Here is a 20394-nt window from a genome sequence, read left to right as displayed (position 1 = left end):
ATATTCTAGTAACTTAAGTTGGTCAGAATGTTTGATTTCTGTGGGCCATGATTGTAAGTTGTAGTTTTTACACCAACTAACGGTAGAGCACTTTCTGCCACAGAATAGAAAGAACAAAATACACTCATCCATGCTCTTAATGGAGCATTCCAAATGTACATCTTATTGTAGAATATCTTCACCAAAAAAGGACAGCACATTTTTTTCATCTATATGAAAAAGTAAATATTTCAAGGACGCAGAAAAAATCAAGAGCATATCAAAATGAATCCCCACATCCTACCCCTGGCCCTCTAATCTAGCTGTATTGAATTCTAATATTCTTTCATGCTTACTTTGTTTTATTTATATTTTTTAAGAAAAAGACTAAACATATAGTTGAGTCCCTGCTGTACTATACCATGATCCCATTCCCCTCTCTCCTAAGATCCAATCATAATCCTGAATTTGGTAATTATTTCCTATGCATGCTTTTATACTCTTACTACAAATTCAAGTATTTAAAACAACATATATCATTGCTTTCAAGCTTTATACAAATGTTATCATACTGCATATAACCTTTTGCAACTTGTTTTTGTTTGAAGACATTCATCCACGATGATAGACATAACTCTCACTTTAACAGCAGTATAATAAACAGTTCATCATGACTATGTCATAATTTGCCATTCTCCCGTCGCTTAACGTGTAAATCTTTTTCCTATTAAAAGTAAAGTATAAATATAAAATATAAAAGTAAAAAATAAGACTTTTTCACAGTTTTGATTTTATCTAGAACATCTAGGAATGGAATTGTTGGGTTCAAACCTACGTACATCTTCAACTTTACTAGGATATTGCCAAAGGCTTCCAAAAGCAGCACATGAAAACTTGCTCTTTCTGTATTTTCTCCAATTTCTGGAAGTAATTTAAGAAAAAATAGCTACTATCTAAATGAAAATTGTGTAATATAGATATGCTAAATGTTTCAAACAAATAGAATACACTAAAATTTGGCCCAAAGTACTTGCGCAAAAATAAAGCTCCCATAACATAGATTTTCCTCATATGATTGAGGCAATACCAAGACAATCTAGAACTACTTTGGAAGAAATGACAAAATTCATAATTAGTTATTGAGCTTAAATCCTTGATGACCAAAGAGGAAAAAAAAAGCAGAAAATCAAATGCTTTATTGGTGTGAAGAATCCTTTCCCATTTCACTTTGGGCAGTGCTTCTCACATGTGGTGTTTCTCAAAAACCTCAGACCTTATAAAAAACACAAATTCCTGAGCTCCAGCTCCAGAGATTCTGATTCAGCAGATCTTGAAAAATGCTTTCTTCTAGGTTATTCTGCTACAGGTGGTCCACAGACACTTTACACAGTAATTAGTAGTAAAAACAAGAAGTTTTCCATAGAAAGGATTATGTAACTCGCTTTTTTTGTTAAGCGTAGATAACAGTAATTAATGTTATCTGTTAAATTACATCAACATATTAAAGAAAACACTGTAGTACTAGCAAAAAAAGTACTCTCAATTTACAATTAATATGTTTGACTTCACAATGTTAGACCAGGTTTTGGGCTGATTTATTATTTCAGATAACTAAGCACATACTACAACAAAGTTTTTTTGGATAATTAGCAGGGAACTAATATCCTAAGTTTACTGTGATTGGTAAGGGAAAACATTAAGAGTGGGAGTGACTAGTTGTGATTTTAATGAAAATGACCAGGTAAAACTACGGTTATTTTTTAAAAAGAATGCTACTGCAAATGTCAGACTTTAAATTGGGACACTAGGGTTATGCCCTAAAATAAAATGTCATTTGTAGTTTTCCACCAACAATGCTAGAAATGAGATCAGAACTTTAATAGAAATCCAATATTCACTTCCCTGTAACTACAACCTATTAGAATTTAGATACAAAAGAGGAGAAAAATATACAGATATTTAGTTATGCAAATCTGTGCAAATTCAAATCACAAAAGTCAAAAACACTCTTCTATGTTATTTGAAATTACAAAGTCTTATTTCCAAAAGATTTATAATAATTGGAACTTTCCGGATATAAGACATTATTTTAGTAGTGAGAAAAAAGTAAAGATTTAAGAGTTTCCACCTGCAGCCTGCTTTGTCTTTAGTTATATACAACACTAAATAGTATACAGGGTATTCTTTTTAGTTATAGTGAAATAAACAAGAATTTGGCCCTGTTTACACTGGGCTATAAAACAAAGATAATATGGGCTCAGAATATGGCCCAAAAGTGAAAGAAACACTCCTGTGTGGCCATAGTCAACTTTTCTTTTCTCACTATATTACCTAATTTGTGTTATCAGCAACTAATTATTAATAATTTTTTCCAGTCTATCAGCTTAAAAGTGAGAAACATGAAACATAACATACATACTTCCAGAAACAAGGCAGTTTTCCATTCAAACAGATAGAATTAACTGAATAAAAATTAAATGAACTAAAACTAGAGAGTAAATAGTAAAAAATGAATCTAAGAACTACAAGCATCTACTGTTCTCTTTACGCTGCTTTGAGGAAAAAATAGCTTTTTGTCAAAGAATGTATTCATTATACTATAAATGGGTTACACTGACAGTTGGGTCCTTCCCACCTGGTCTGTAAAAGTTGGTGGGTGCAGGCTCCTTTGGCCACCATTATTGCATTTTGATGCTATTCTGTACAACAGCTGACAAGCAGCAGCAATCTCCCAGCCCCTGCTCTCAGCTGTAAGGGACAAGAACAAGGGCTGTGGTGATACTTGTTTATTCATTGTTGCTGTTGCTGAAGCAGCAAGCTGAGAAAAGCACATGCAACTAACAGAAGAAAAAATGCTTTAGCCCAACCTACCTATCTGGTCTACTTATATCACTACATGATAAAATTATTTAAGAAGGAATTTTTTCTTTAAAAAGTGAGATGAGGAGAGAAGAAAAGACAAAATTGATGTTTTGATTAGAATGGGAATCTATAATGTATCTAAAGAAAAAATTAATGACACATGTTTGATCTTCAGTTCTTACTTTAGATTTAACTGCTCAATTACTGAAATTCTCAGAAGAGTTTTAACCAGGTTCACTGTGAATTCATAAAGAGTATGTTCCCTAGCTATTCTCCTGGAAAATAAGAAAGTATCTAAACTTTAATCAAGAAATGAAATTATATTTTGCTTATAAAAATCTCCAGGCCCCCAGGTTCCACATATCTAATCACCACCATATGTTTGACATCAGACACTACTAGCAAAGAAATGAGATTTTAGCCCATACAGTTTTTACAAAACTTCCAACTATTAAAAAATAATTTCCAGATGTAATTTACCTACTTTAAATGCGTAAAACAAAGCTAAAAACTTAGTAAGTACAAAATATCAATCAATGAGCAACAGATATAGAAATATCTATTCTGTCAATTATCTTGCAATTTAAATGTGATGCTGTTTATGGACTTATAACTTTAAATTTAAATGCAATTCTTATGTTAACACCTTAAGCAATTTTTGATTCTGAAAAATATTTAAAAAGTCACCAAAATTAGGACATTTATAAATTATTTTTTAAAAAATGCTAGAATTGACTGATAAGTTTCAATAATATCCAGTCAAGAAGGGTACGTTTGAGATTAAAAGTATAAAATATAGTAATATTTAAAATGCAAATAATATTTTGTAAAAAAAAAAGAAAAAACCCAGCATTTTATTTTTATTAAAATTGAAAAAGTAATTTTTCTGCATAGCAGCAGCTCAATAACAAATAATGCTAAACAAATATTAAAAATAAAAGATAATTCTGAGGATCACAGGATAACAAAATTACTAAATATATTTATTTAGTATGAAAGCTATACAACAAAAAAGACTAACAGTAAATACCAAAGAAGAATTTTTAAAAATTAAGACATTTGGTAACAGCAACAAATTAATAAACTATTAACCAGTGGATTAATCAGTCTCAGCAACTACATTTAAAAAATGCTGCATGTTTCTCTTCCAAGTGACTCTAACCATGAAAACAGGAAAGTAAAACTAAGCCAAATCATATATGTTAATGAACTATCAAGTGTGGTTTGTGGTGCTGAGAACTGAAATTCTACTTCAAAATGGTATTTAATAAAAAATGTAAATCCTTACATTAACTAAATATTGCCTTTTGAAAATGCTTATCAGAAAATATAATGCTGATGCACTTGGTCTTATTTGAAGAAAAAGAGAAATAGATTAAAGACATATTTGCCAGTCAAGAAAGAACACATAATATACACATGTACAAAACTGCTTCAAATAAACATTTTAAAAAAATTTAAGAAAGTTAATTGTATCTACTCTTTAATGAATTCTCAGCAACACTATAAAACCTCTATTAAAGAAAGTTGTTATAGCTGACAAATTGCTTAAGATGTAAGTTGTCCTTATAAACTAGCATTATACAGCAATGACAAATAATGAATAACTTCAAGACCCTTCACATGCAGATATGTTAAAATACCTCTGTTCTAGTTTATCCAAATATTCCTTCCCTCCTAAGGATAACTATTTCAATAAAACAGGAACACTGGCAGTATAACTGCATTTTAGGAACAATTAAGAATTTTCCCTTAAAATTAATGTTATTGAACCCTGAAAATGCATTTAAACAAAAATATAAATCTTGCACAAATAAGATATAAATCTATCATTGAAAAAAAGATACAATAAATCCGTTCCCCTAAATTCTGACATACTGAACTACATGTCAAAGCTTAGTTAGATATAGATAATCAGGTTTGCAAATTTAAAACAGCTAAAATCCTTACAAAATGTGCTTTAAGGGTGATTAAAGGATAGGCAATCACACATAGCAGTAAAAGCCCTTATTAACCTGTCTTCTAAAATAACACCTACTACTAATTAGGTTAAAGTTTCTCACCCTGTAAGCACTGACCAAATACAAGAAAACTGTTAATAAATATCTGCATTGGCTCTTTTAGAGGTTAAATTATTTACTAAACTAAAAATCTGAAAGTTTATAGGCCAGTATATAGCTATAGAGAGGAAAATTTCATGATGCTAAATATTTGTGTCCAAACAGTAAGTTTTGACAATTTCAAAGATCACTAATCATAAACTCTCTAAATTAGGAACAACTCCGTGGATTTACGTCTTTATCTACAATATAAACTCAAAAGCTGTCTCTCTTCCCCCATTTAACTCACTAAGGCTGTGTGTAAAGATATCTGGATGAAAAGTGATAAATTGAACCTGGATTTTTTTCAAACACTCAGAAACCATACTTTTTCACTTTTTATCGTTATGTTCTGTAACCTGGAAAACACTGGTTAAGTTAGAGAGGAAAAAGTTGTATTCATTTTCATCCTATTCAAACTAAGCTGCTTTTTTATAACACTCTCAAATCAAAGTTATGACGACATTCTCTATCTTGTATTCATCTCAATCACCTTACAGTATAATAACATCAATATCCGAACTTCACCCTTGTATTAAACTGATTTCTACTAAATTTTAATATTACTTAACCTTAACTGTTAATGGATTCACACTCCTGGATTATCTATCAAATATCTAATAATACAGAAATATCTAAGATTAGTTTTTTAGTTATTTTGAAAAGTATCTCAACGTACAAACATTCTTACACATACATCTGAGAATTTTTAAAAAAATTTTTTAACATTGTTTAAAGATGAAAGCAGTTCTATGACCATGATAATAATTACACTTTACTCTTAAGCCTAAATTACACTTTCCTTATGAAAACAAACCTTTGTGACTTCCTATATCTTAAGTATATTGAGTAAATATTTTTAGGTGAAAAAAAAATTTTAAGAAAAATTGTAGTACATTATATTTTAGTACACCGCATTTTATTTAGCAAACAGTTTTTTTAAAAAACATATTATGGTTATTACTTTATCATGTGATTAATACTTTACAAAAATTAACCAAGTAATACTTAGTAATACTGTTCATAAGTTCATTTTCATTATACCAAATTACCATTTAGAAAATAATCATCAAATTTATTAGTTAAGTAGCTGAAATTTTCAACTAAAGCTAATAAAAATCAAAGAAAACAAATATGCTAGAAAAGTGGTTCTGTGACAAGGAATTTTGGAAATAAAGACAAGAAGTCACTTAAGTTTTGGCATTCTACAATTTATTTTTAAAGAGTTGCAACTTTTGATATGAACAATTTAAATATTTCACTCAGAGTACCTATGAGTAAGATACGAGTTTCTGCTTAAGAAAGTGGGTTTTTCAGTTTCAACCAAATTGCCACTTTTGGTTAGGACAGTACTTGGAATACTCTTAAATTCTCTTAAAATATTCTCATTAATCTTATCTAATTTTGTAGACTCTACCTATCACTAAACCCGTCAAACAGCCAAGCATCAAATTTCATTTGATTTAAACCTCCCATTTTATAAGATGAAAAGTCCACCACTTAATTCTTTTACTTGTAACACTGTAATAACAACTGTAAGAAGAAAAAATAATAATCACTATATATACTTATTTTTAGAATAAATAAATTCAGTTGGATGTAACAAAAGATGATGAGAAGATCAACTATATAAAAAAATGTGGAGTTTTACTAAGCAAGAGAACTCAACCTTGGCCACTTCACAGGATAATTTCTGTCTATTAATAAATCTTTACTGATTTTAGCTCACTTAAAAGTTCTAACTTTACCAATTGTCTAGCCCAATTATATCGCAAAGATATAAAATTATATTCTTTTAAAATTCATTAGTATACCTTAATCTCCTATCATGTTCCAATGCATTATGTGAGTGTTCAATCAAAGAAGTTAGGTTGTTCTCCAGAATTGGCTCTCTCCTAAAGGTCAAAACCTGCAATAAAAATGTCATGTATTATAGCATGAAGACACTCAACAGATTTCCGCCTCCTGCAGTTCCACAGTTGATCCCTCAACACAGAGGTAAGGTCTTCAAAATGACCCCAATCTTGCCTGTGTTCAAAGAAACTCTAACTTGAAAATAATGTTTTTTAAATGGAAATAACTTGATTAGAAACACCTGTGATATGCTTTATCATCCGAAGCCTCTTCAAACAAATCAGATTAATATGTTTCTGCTTTCATTTCTCCTTAGGGCATTCATTTTCAAAGCAGTGTAGATGACTGTGTGTGTGTATGTAGGTAGGTGTAAGAGGACTGGTAAAGGGGAAAGGATAAGGAAAATATCAGAGACAGTTTGTGCTTCTAAAATTCATAAAATCCACAGTTTAAAAAATTACTCAAGAGATAGAGACAAATTTTTAACTACCTTTCTCCCCAAATTATCAAATTTGCTAATTCTGTTTTAATGATAAATCATTAAAAATTCGGTTTTAATGATGACAGAAATTAACATTATTTTCAACTTTTGTCTTTTGCTATGCCTGAGTGAACAATAATACTGATATTTCCAAATATTTTTAGACATTACAGTTCTAACAGAATAAAATTTGGAATTTACTTTTCATGAAAACTTAAAATATTTCTAAGTAATAAAGGAATAACTATTGGGCCATTTTCTTTAATGTTTCCAAGTAAAGGTGGTGTAACCAAAAGTATATAAGTGGCTTTTTCATTTATTTCACCTGAATCTTAATGATTTAGTAGCAATCAACTATCTAAAAATATTAAACTGTTAAATTACCAAAAGTTTCTAAGGTACTATATATGAACCATAATGCTCTGAGTTTTCCACTTTAAGAATAGCTTAGGAAAAGAAATGAAAACCAAAAAACCTTTATTACTCTGCCACCAAATATCTGATTGTTTAATGACAAAAACCACACATACTTAACTCACAAATACCAATTCAAATACCATGACATTTTAAAAAATAAAAATCATTTCTATGTAGTCTTCCTCAAAAGATACAGATTTCTATTCTTGAGCACTCTGAAATTAAAGTGTCTTAACTTTAAAAATCACATAAGAAAAACAGTAGAAAACCATTATGTACCCCATGCCAAATCTTAAGTTTTTAAATACTAGGGAAACAAAAAATACTAGATAATAAAAAACAAAAGAGGTTTGGCTATAAGACAAATATTAAACCAAACGTGTATGACTGAAAAAAGATGATGTAAAAAAAACCTTGCAATAGTAAAACTATCTATTACAAAATACAGCTTATTATTTATACTTAGAACACACGACAAGTCTTTCCAGTGCAAAGATTCTTTAGTGAAATGAGACAGGGTTAAATAAAAGTATATTAAACTTCTCATGATTTGATAAGAAATATTAAGAATAAAATTCAAATCTCTATTTACTATCAATTCCAATATTTGAAGCTTGTCTTTCTAAAAAGAAGATCATTTAAAGCATATCTAAGACAGATAAGGGGAAAAAAAGGCAAAAGAAAATCATTTCTCTACCAGAGAGTAGTATTTATAGGACGGCTCTACACACATTTGTACATGCAAATAATTAGACAAATATATAAACACATATGTGATATTCTAAAACTGATATTACTCATAATACTAAGATAACCACGACTTTAAAGTTCTAATACTGTCACTTGTAAAAATTAAATGCAAAAACGACTTAATCTCATTTTTGACACTTATTTGAAAGAAAGTGCTAGTTTATTACTGATTTCTTTTGGTCTTAGGAGATTTGGGGCTACCAAATTTCAGCAAGTCATAGTTTGAGTTCTAATTACATGCCATAATTAGGTGCCTGGCACACAGTGTTTCTAAGCTTGCTGAATTAAAAAAAGAAAGAAAGAAAGAAAACTGCACGTACACTAATACTCTAATATGACAATTCTAAGATGTGTTTTCTAGTTATAATCAGGCCAATAATCTGTTTCTTTTAAAAAAGAGTTAAAAAGAAATCAATGTGGGGATTATTAAGCTTCATTAAACAAAAGAAAAAAAAGACAAGAGCCAATTTTAGGCTAGGAATTTTTTAAAATAAAAGAGACAAATTTTTATAGAATAAAATTTCCAAGTACTGTGTAAATTTATACTCTAATTGACTTTTTAATTGTAGAAAGCTACGTATTATGTAGAGGAAATATCTAACAGTCTCTGGGCATTTTTCTTTTTGTAAACCAAATTAATTGACCAATATTTCTGGATTGAAGTGTTCTGTGACATTCTGAATAATTACGACATACCAATAAATAAATAGAAATAAAAATATGCATCAGTCTCCACAAAACAAAAACCAAACAAAAATGTAGTACACAAAACATGATGAAACAAGGGATCCAGAATATCAAAGCTATTTTGAAATTTTCATCCTTAGCTCTAGTTGGTAAACATTAAAAGTGATATTAATCTGATGAGAAAAAATGCCATGTTACATATAAATACCTGAGGCTACATTTTAAACATTTACAACAAAGGCAAGTTAATAACATTAAAACAAAGTCTAAAATTGCATTTTTATTTGGATTTTTAAAAACAGTATGAAGGGCAAACACATAAAAATCAATGCTACCAGGAAGACTGATACCTTACCTTCTCTAGTTCCCTCTCCCCCACAATATGTAAACATAGCTTTAAAAAAGAGTTGAGCTACTGTAGCAACACCTTCCCCCATCATTGTGTTCCTGTGGTAATACCTGACTTTTCTGGGCTTTACAATAAAATAGAAAATAAATTAGAATGATCAATTTCTGCAGAGAAATATGAAGAATATACATCCTATAATAATAACATACATCTGTTGGAACTCTCACACCTACACGCCTACAAATGTAAAACCAAATCTTCCTCTTATCTAGCATCACATAAAAGGGAAAATATTTTGAATGCTGTGGATTTTATTTAGGCGCTAGTGTGTTCTCAAGCTTTATGTGTAGTATTTAAAATAAAGGAATCTTTCATTTCTTTTAAAAATGGCTTATTAAACAAAACAATCCTTCATCCACCACCCCCAAAACCAAACAAAAAAACCCCATAAACCAAAGAACTAAAAAAATATGGTTAAATTTAACCAGCCTGATGGAATTTAAAGCCTTCCCTCACCCCACCCTTAAAACTCTTCAAGTGACATAATAATTTGAATGAAAACTAAAACACAAAAAACAAACCAACCAGTAAAAAAGCAAAACCCACCAGTTCTAGTATGGTAGGTAAAATTACATTTAAAATAGAAATGGGGTCTCCTACAATTTCATTAAAACAAATTTTATAGAGGATAATTAGCACCTTTTATGAAATTTTCACGAGATGATTCAAAATAAACAGCTTTGAAAAAAGGTAAATAACAGATTCTCTAATTGCAATTCTTAAGAAGGCAATACAAAATAGTATGACTTATAAACTCAGCTATTCCACTTATTAATATAAATCATATTTACAGCCCTACAGAGATTTATAAAAGTCGTAGGATTTTTTCATTTGAGTATTTTCTAACAATACATATTTGACCTAATATGAGAATACAAACTATAAGTTTCAAAATTTCAACTACTATTCATAAAAGGATATAGATTCCTATTAAATTAGAAATCTTTTAGAAGGCATCTACAGCTATCTTTTTTATCAGTGAATTTACCGATTTTCTTTGAAAACCACACCCGGCTTTTATCAAGATGCAATTAAATGGAATGACAAGCTTGGTAATAAACAGAAATACATTGACGGCTGTCTCAAGCAACATTAAACAAAAAACAACTGAAAACCAACCAAATAAAACACAACATACCCACACTACTGTATGCGATATCTTTCTTCATAATGAATTTATCAAAGGGATGAAATCATATATACGCACCTGTGCGTACTTACCTGTTGTATTGTCTAAATTAAGCAAGATAAATTTCTTGTAAATAAAGTTTTAAGTCCACTGCAATGGCTGAATTAACAAAACCTACATATTTCAAATTAGATGTGAAAAGCTTTTAAAACATATTCATTTTTTATGGAAAATGTGGAAAAGCTCAATCTTAATATTAAGGAAATTAAAGTCTCTTTTCGTCAAAATAAAACAATTCTCCCGTAATCTGCATCTAACAAATATATGTAGCTTAATATGAAAAATTTCTGTCAAAGGAATAAAAAATCTAAATCCTACACTCAGTTTTTAACCAACAGAGAACAGGGACAAATATACGAAAGTCTTGTAATTTCAGCCAGCAGAATTACAATTTTGCGAAAATTGCCTCCTCAGTTTTACTTTTAATATACATCAGAACCACTCGAAAGCCCTTTATGAAAGAAAAAAAAGATTAAACACCAGCTTTTTTTTTTTTAACTCCCTGTCTTAATGTTTCGTAACTATTTCCGTGGTTTTCTAAGAGTACAATTTTTCGGAAAGTCCAGAATTGTAATCTGGTGTTCAACATTCAAACCCCCCAGTCCCGCTTCCTTCCAGCCAATCAGGGGGTAACAAGTCCGGTGTTTTGGGAGCTCCGTTAGACACAATTTGAAAAACATCACACTGCGCTCTCCCATTCTCTTCGGAAAAAGATTCTAAGTGAGGGCGGGTCCCCCAGTCTTTATAGAAGTAAGAAATCAATCAATCGTTACATCAATTCCAGGGGGAAAAACTCTTCAGGCAGGCGGTCCTAAAGAGAGTGTGACTGCGGTTCCCAGAAAGCGTTATTCCTCTTTGCGAACAATTGAACAGTGGCTGCAAAAACCATCTCCTGCATATTCGCAACCCAGAGCCGCGCGTCCCACATGCAAACCACACCAGCAAGGGGTTAATCTAGTGGTGCCTTCAGCGCAGAAAGGGACTCAAGATCCAACATATTCTTTAATAAGGAAGTTTTACAGAGGCCATTATCTATAAAATATTACTTCGAGTTAAAGCCGTCACTGGCTCAAATCATCGAAGAGTTGTCGAGTAAGAATTGGTGGAAACTACGAGCCAAAAGAAAAAGAGAAAATCACCAAAGGGAAAGGCAAATAACAGCCTTCTTCCTTCAGAGTCAAGAGAGTTCCCAAGAAAAGGTGGGGATTGCCAAATTACCGTTAAGTTGCCCGGGTAAAAAGACGTTTCGGGAGGAAAACATCAATAGTTTCACAGATTGCTTTTTTCCTTGCGACATGTTTCAAAGACTGGAGAAGGAAAAAGTCTTCTAAGAAGAGTGCGACTCGGAGAAGGAAATCGCAAGCTCGAAGCCCCATCTTTCATCTCACCCAAGAACACCCCCCCGCCCCGAAAGGACGACACCGTGAGAGCAAATGACAAAAATCCCGGGCAAAAAGCGAAAGTCTAGCATCTCTCCTAGGAGTCCGCTAAAACCTCAAAAGCCTGCCCCTACCCCATCTTGCCCGAACTGGAGGAGCCAGACGCGGCCGGCGCTGCCCTGCCGGGACCCGGGCGCGCGGGGCGGGCGCGCGGCACCTCACAGTCCTCGGGCACCCCACGCTCGAGCGTCAAGGACGACGATCTACACGGCTGCGTCCCGCGGAGCGTACTGTCCCCACCGCGGACCAGAGGCACCCGCTACTCCGGGTCCTCAATTTTCCGCCGACCTCAAGTTTCTTGTCACGAGAAGACGGCCGTCAGCGGGCCCGGAAAACTGCGGGAAAAGACGGCTCGGTCCGGCAGTGGGGGAGGGGACCTCGTCCCGCTCCTGTCAAAGAGCCGCGGCCGGCGGAGCCCCGCCGCGCCCCGGCCCCGGCCCCGGGCGGGGGGTCCTGCTGACAGATCCGCTGGGCGGCGGCCGCTCCGCCGCAGCCCGTCCGCGTCCCGCTCAAACTGCCACTCCCCTCCCCCACGCCCCCGTCTCCCCGCGCTCCCGCCACATTCCGCCCGCCGCCCACTCGCAGACACCCAATTACCCCCAACCCTATCTCCCTGCATTTTTCGCGATTAAAATGAGGGCGGACCCAGTGCCCACTGCTGGCACCCCCCACCGCCTGACGGTCCCACCACTGCCACCTCCCGAGTCCCGCTCTGCTACTTCTTCAGGCTCTTACCGACTGCGCCAACCCTGGCGAAGCTCTGCGGACTGCCCTTTGCTTCAAGTAATTTTTGGCGATTTTTTTAGTGATTTTTCGGCGGAGTCCTAGCGGCGCTATACTCTCGGACAGGTTATCCCGTCTCTCCCGCTAGATTGATGAGATCAGGCATCACTCGAAAATGGCGCCGAAAGCGCTGAGGCTCCTCATTCAAATTCGTTAGAGCCAACCCCGCCGCCCCAGGGCATGCCGGGAACGCGGGCTGCCTCCACAGCTGTCAATACCGCCTCCTAACCCCCCTTCTCTTCCTTTCCCGACGCTTCTGCTCATGCGCAAACTCCTACCCCAACCCCCGCGCCTTGAACATGCGTAGAATCATCGTTGTTCGCCGCTCTCCCTTCGCTTCCTCCGTCGCAGTCCTGTTTCTTTTCTTGCGCGTGCGTTCAGCTCCTTTGCTCAGCCGCGGAGGTGGAGGGACCACGAGGACTGCGGGCCCTAGGGTCCACAGATGACATATCAGTCGATAGGCATGCATTTACTGTTCGAGGGAAACAAATAAGGGTGCAGCTTAGGCGAAAAGAAAATCGTCTTATTGCCAGTGTCTAAACTCCTAACGACGGAATGTGTCTCTGAGACTATGAGTGTGGATACACGTGTACTTAAAACAGCCCCGCCTGTGTGCAGAGCTCTTGCTGTACGTCAACGCTTTACAGGAGCTATCGCACTTAAGCCTCAGAACAACTTGATGAGGTAGGTACTATTATTATTCTCGGTTTGCAGACCAGGAAACCAAGGCTCAGAGACTTTAAGTAATTTGCCTAAGGTAGCACAGATAGCAAGCACGTGGTTAAGTCCGCATCTGTCAGATTCTGAGCGCAGGCCTTTCTCTACCTTGCTGTGGGATCCAACCTGAGCACACACAGGAGGCGTGGTTTCCCCTGCTCAACAACCGTGTGTGTGTGTGTGTGTGTGTGTGTGTGTGCGCGCAGCCTGGAGTTAAGGATTACTTAAAGAGTGTGGAGCCCTTCTTCCCGGTTCTAGGCTGCCTGTTGCGAAGGCGCTTCCATCGAATCCAGTTTCTCTCACTATCTTACTTGTTATTGGTTCTTAAGCATTCTGCTCAGTTTTGGAGAGGTGAATGGGTGAATGGACAGTCTTTGGATGTTACTTAGGGTGATTTTTTTTTAAAATGGGTGGTAAGGGAGCTGAATCTAGCAAAGACAGGTTTCTGCTGTGACATGCATTGATAAAGTAGTAGCTAGAGACCACGTACTGACCGTACTCTGGCCTGGGCACTGTGCTAAATAAACGCTTTACAGATTGATCGTGGTTATTACTCACAACAGCCCTATGAAGTAAGTTTTATCCTCATTTTACACATGAGGCCACCCGAGACTCAGATTAAGAAACTTGCCCCACAGTCTTAGAATTAGTAAGTAGAAGCACAAGACCTAGACAAATCTGTGTCCACCTTCAAAAACTGGGTGCTATGATAGGACAATAAATGATGATAAGTTGTCACTATTTTAACACCTTCCTTAAAAACCTCTTTTAACCATTTATTTACTTGGGAGATTTATCCTACTTGCCACCAAGCTAGTTAAGATGAAAATTTTAAAAGAAACCAAAACTGCCATCGATCCTAAATGATTCCATTTTAAGATTATTTTTGACTGGTTACTTTTTTTCTGATCCCAAGTTGTAACGAATTTTCTAAATAATACAGCAGTTTAAAATCTGGGGTGTTGCTATGTTTTTTCCAGTTTTTGCTGCAAAACAACTTGTGATGAACCATAACTGTTTGAATATACAAAGATGTATATCATTGTGAGGGTTAAATAAGACAATGCATATAGGAAGTGCCTGAAGTACTAAGTGAGGAAATGGGAGAAGGCTACTGTGATTTGCATTATTGAGGTACAATTGGAAAAGAAATGGATTTTCGTAATTTGAGATCATCATGAAGTAGTATGCTTGGTTTACATCTCTATGACACTTTTGTGCACTGGGTAAGTGAGTGGCCTCTGGACCCAAAATGCTTGGGTTTGGATCTCAGCTCTGCTACTTACTAGCTTTGTGACCCTACACGAGTTACTTTTTCTCATTTTGATCTTTTGTAAAAGGAGTAATGCTAGTTACCTCATTGGGTTGTTGTAAGAATGTAAATGAGCTAATATATTAAAGACATTTGAACAGTGGTTGGTATGTTAGTAAATGTTAGCTATTGTTATGAGTCAGTCATTAACACTGATCTTTTAAAATGGCTTCTTGAGAAGTGTTTTAAAAATCAAACTACAGTTAGTGCCATTAGGAGTTAGCATTTGTGTTCAAGAGCTTCTTAAAATAAGTCAGCCTGACAAATTATTTTTGCCAGATATGAGTAACAATTTCTGTCAGATGAATAAGGATGTTAATTTGTTTTACTATTTCATAAGAGTAACATATGGAAATGGAATAGTTTTATTGCCTTTTCCGATTGGTAAAGTTAAAGGAAAATAAGGGAGAAAATCAGGCCCATCAAAAATAGATAAAGTAAAAACCATCTAAATTTCTGCCATCCAGAGATAAACACCTATTCTTTGTACTTTAAAAATATACCTATGGGGAGAATTGGATAGGGGAATTCTGGATAAGTGGTATATTTGGGGAACTTATTTGCAAGATTGTACTAGAACTTCATGAATGGGTGAATTTTTGATCTAACCTCCTTTTAGATGTATTCTGTCAAGAGAATTCTAAAGTGATGATGATGTTGTTGACAAATAATAACATTTATTGAGTACCTACTATGTGTCAGCTAAGCATGTATATGCATTTTCCCCTTGAATCCTCATAATAACTCACGAGGTGGGTGCAATTATTTTCTATTTTGCACAGACTAAAGTTTATATGGAGGTCACTTTTAGAAGATTTAAGTCCTGTTTTGTTTAAAATCCTATTTAATAAACAAAAACCCCTTCGTTAAAGCTTCTTGATTCACTAAAATGGGAGAACACGAAATCAAGTAACACGGTTCCTATGCCTTAACAAAAAGCCCGACTGGAAAAATGGTGTTTTGAAAATGAAGAATTTTATGTTTGACCACAAGGGGGTGCACAATACTGAGTTGAATTTTAAAGAAAAAAAAAGAAAAAGAGCACTTTTACTTCAGATCATCAAATTCACAGGTTAAAAACTGGTAAGAATACCTCCCCCCAACTTTATATTCCATGTGACCATGTACTGTACGAGAAGAAAGAACTCAATTATTTAGGTATTGTGCTCAATTAGGGCAGAAGTTTTGCAGCTTGCTTTCTTTCATCTTCAGTACAGTGAAGAGTTAATCATTCCTCTTCCCAGCCCTGTCCACACACCCAGTTTGTGTCTCTGCATACTCTTCTTTACTTGTCATTAGGGCAGAACTGAAGTCATAATTTAAAATCTGAGGTTTCACTTGGAGACTGGAATGCAATCACCAGCAAACGAATGGTAAATATGGGTAGTGTGGAGAACAGAGGTCTTGTAATTTCAATGCTTTTTTTCCCTCCTGCTGTTTCTAATGAGTAAGCTACAACTGATGGAATGTTGGCTTCAACATATTAACTTATTTAGATAAAACTGTGAAAGCTATAGTCTGTTCATCTTTTAAGAAAGAATGAAGACTCTTAAAGAAGAAAACATTTTGAACAGTAACTTGAAAACTTAGAATACACTGGTGAATGTTTTAAAAACAATTTGCTTAGATGGGTTTTAAAGTATCTTTCATTTTCTTCTTGGTCTTGTTTCTGTGAGGTGGACTTAATTTTAAAAAACCTTTTACTTGGAAATAATTCCAAATTTACAAAAAGTTGCAAAAATAAAAATAATTCAAAGAACAGCCATATCGTTTGCTTGTTCTTGAGCAAGGTCTCTCTCCACATTTATGTAAATTTATATACATTTTTTTTCTGAAGCATTTGAAGTTGAGTTACATACATCCTGGCCCTTCACCCCTAAATACTTGAGAGTGTATTTCCTATCAACTTCGTAAATTTACATAAAAATAATACTTCAGTCTACCATCCATATTCCAATTTTGTAGGTTGATCCTTCTAGCATTTTCCCCTCCAGTACAGGAGCCAGTCTGGGGTCAGGTACTACATTTAGTTGTTATGACTCTTAGGCTTCCTTTACTTTGGAACATTTCCACAACCTTTCTTTATCTTTTCTGACCTTGACATTTTTTAAGAATACAGCTTCTCCCCCAACTCTCCTTTTTAATAGAATGTTCCTTGTTTTGTTTTTGTGTGATGTTTCCTCATGATTAAACTGACATTATGCATTCTCAACTGGACTACTGCACAGGTGATATTGTGTCCTTCTCTGGGTATCACTTCTGGAAGCATATGATACCCATCTGTCTCTCACGGATGATGTTAATTTTGATCACCTGGTCCAAATGTGGCCTGAATTTTCCACTGTATAGTTACTGGGTTTTTTCTTCCTGGCAATTAATAAGCAATTTGTGGGGAAATTTGAAGATATATCTTAAGCTTCATTCGATTTTAAATTATTTAAATTCCAGTTTAAATTTAGCATCCATTATGGCTGATAGAATTTTACTATGATGGCTGCACAACGATTCAACAAAGCTAGTACCCTCTCCATAGGAGGCATAGTCAGCCCACAGCATCCTACTGCAAACATAAGAGCTCTCTTCTCCCCTATTTATCTATTTATTATCTGCATTAACTTATGAATTCCTGTGTTTTTCCATTTCTGTATTAGCTTTGTTTTCATGTGTTCTTTCTATCTATATGTGTATATTTTGTACACTTTTTTTTCTGAACCACTTGAAGGTAAGTTATATACACCATGACCTTTTACCTCTAAATATTTAAGTCTGTATTTAATTATTTTGGTGTCCCAGATTCAGCGAGTGGGAGCACCTTTAGTGTGGATCCCATGTCTTTGTGATATGCCTACATCATTTTTTTTTAATACTTCCTTACTTTCTGGTCTAATAAGATGTTCCACGTTTATCTTGTCCTTACCCTGCCCCAGCCCTGGCATTAGCCTCTTCTCTAAGGACCCCTGTTTCCTGTTGGTGGAGAATGGTATTAGATACTAAGGCGAGATATGCTCATTGCTACTGAGGTGTTTCTGTTTCTTGGGCCTTTCAGGAGACAGAGCTAGGAAACATATACATATATACATATGTAGAAATATGCATACACAAATATATACATAGATATTAATTACATGGGTTTAAATTTTAAATTATTTTCATAATTGAGAAGATATCATAGCAACATTTATAAAGCTCTGAATAAAGGCAATGAAATCATAATCCACACAAAGAACTCATACAGTTTTCATGTTCCCTTCTAGTCAATGTGGGTACATACAATTTTATAGGTTCATAGTGTGAAACAGTTTTGTCTTTTTCCAATTAACATGTCATAAGCATCTGAGTTACTATATCATTTTTACAATCTTTATTCTAAATTACTCTGCTACATATCATTTAACAGATTCTACCATTCTTCTGCTGGACATTTAGGTTGTTTCCAATTTGTTGCTATTATAAATAATTGGGAAGTGAACATTTTTATGCATATACCTTTCCTAATTGACTTTATTTGCTTATTTATTGGAAGATTTCCCAGAAGTGGGAATACCAGTTCCCAAAAGGTAGGTATGTTTTGATGGATTTGATGTGTACTGGTACACAGATTTAATCAAACATTTACCAAAGTCCATACCAGAGTTTGATATACAGAGATGAAAAACATGTAGTCCCTGTTAGCAAGGAGCTGAAAGTCTAATGGAAGAAAGATAAATTCTTTAAAAATTATAATTTGATAAATATAGAGGAAGAATATTTAACCCTGGTTAGGAATAGGTGGCTCAGGAAAGCTTTTCAGGAGGAGGTGACTCTTGAGTTGTGTCTTGAAGAATACTTTGGTGGAGCTGTCTTGAAGGATATCTTGGTGGAGCCTTAAAGGACTGGAGTTATCCCAGTGTAAAAGAGACAGTAGAAATAGGCCATAGAAAACATTTTAGGCAGACGTACTGGAGTGTAAGAAAACAGAGGAGTCAGAAACAACCTGGCATGTTCAAGAAAATTCAGGTACTTTCTGTGGTTTGTTGCCTAGGTGCCTTTAGAAGAGTTGAGAAAGATTGACCTGATCCAGTGGATAGAGGTTCAACCATAAAGGGTTTATATTGTCATGTCACCTTTAAATTGATGCAATTGAAAAATCTTAACCTAATGAGTAATATGATCAGATTTATATTTTAGAACTTCACTTTAACAAGGGTACTGGAGAACGATTAGAAAATGCAAGAGCAGTGGTAGAGCGTCCTTCAGAGGCTCTTGTAGTATCCAGGCAAGAAATAGAGAGTACTTGAACTAAAGAAGTAGAAATGGGGTGAAATGAAGTATAAAAGAGATTGGATTTATTTATTCTGTATTAATATGTAAGTATTCCCTGGTAACTATTTAGCACCTACTCTGTGTCATGTGCAAGGTACTGAGCATATAGGGGTGAACGAACAGCCACTGTTCCTCCCTTTAGAGTGTAGTTAGTGAGAGAAACAAAGATTAAATTATTAATCTACAAGTTACAACTATGATAATTACTATAACAGAAAAATAAAGGATGCCATGAAAGCATACACCATGGGGACCTAACAGTAGGGATTTACGTAAAGCCTTCCTAAGGTGTGACAGTTAAGCTGAGGTTTAGGAATTAGCTAGGCCAAAAAGAAAGGAAGAACATTCTAGGCAAAGGAAGAGCATATGTTAATGTCCTGAGCAGGAGGGACCAGTAAATTCAATTCCCACATGGCTAGAGCAGAGTAAGTAAGGATGGAGAAAGTTGAAAGGTAAAACTAAAGAAGTTAGGAGCCTTTGTATATGGAGAGGAGAGAGAAGGAGGTATGTAGCATGACTCCTAGGTTTCTGGTGTGGGCAACTGAGTGGCTGTTGGTACCATTTTCTGAGATAGGGAAAACAGAACAAGTTTGATGAATTTTGATATGGGCAATGTTGATTTTGAGATGCCTATGGGCTAAGTACATCCTCCCATCCTCACTTTAAAGCTAATTGGAGGGGCTGGCCCCGTGGCTGAGTGGTTAAGTTCGTGTGCTCTGCTGCAGGCGGCCCAGTGTTTTGTTGCTTCGAATCCTGGGTGTGGACATGGCACTGCTCGTCAGGACACACTGAGGCGGCATCCCACATGCCACAACTAGAACGACCCACAACAAAGAATATGCAACTATGTACTGGGGGGCTTTGGGGAGAAAAAGGGAAAAAATAAAATCTTTAAAAAAAAAATAAAGCTAATTGGATATTAGGATTGGATTTTTGATTTAAAAGTCTGGAATGTAGAGGAAAGGTCTGGTTTGCTTGTTGTCTATAGATTTACTAGTTGACCGATTATAGATGGTAGTTTAAACTATGGGATTAGATGAGATCACTGAGGGAGGTATGTAGAGTGATAAAAAGGTCTAACACAGAATCTTGGAGAACACTGTTTGGTAGCTAC

The 20394-nt window shown here is 35.0% G+C and overlaps 1 long non-coding RNA gene across 13 annotated transcripts in view; it reads right to left on the bottom strand.

The window, feature by feature from the left end:
* Positions 1-20394, bottom strand: part of LOC106837716 (uncharacterized) — a 115327-nt gene that overhangs the window by 59557 nt on the left and 35376 nt on the right. For all 13 annotated transcript variants that reach the window (XR_011506911.1, XR_011506913.1, XR_011506909.1 and 10 more), the window contains exons 3-4: positions 12902-13378; positions 6755-6849 (exon numbers count right to left, since the gene is read on the bottom strand). This is a non-coding gene — a long non-coding RNA (uncharacterized lncRNA). The remainder of the gene's footprint in view (positions 1-6754; positions 6850-12901; positions 13379-20394) is intronic.

This window comes from Equus asinus, chromosome 11 (assembly GCF_041296235.1).
Source record: "Equus asinus isolate D_3611 breed Donkey chromosome 11, EquAss-T2T_v2, whole genome shotgun sequence".
Classification (NCBI taxonomy): Eukaryota; Metazoa; Chordata; class Mammalia; order Perissodactyla; family Equidae; genus Equus; species Equus asinus.
The sequence above is the reverse complement of the archived record's forward strand: the minus strand, read 5'-3'. Positions and strand labels throughout refer to the sequence as shown.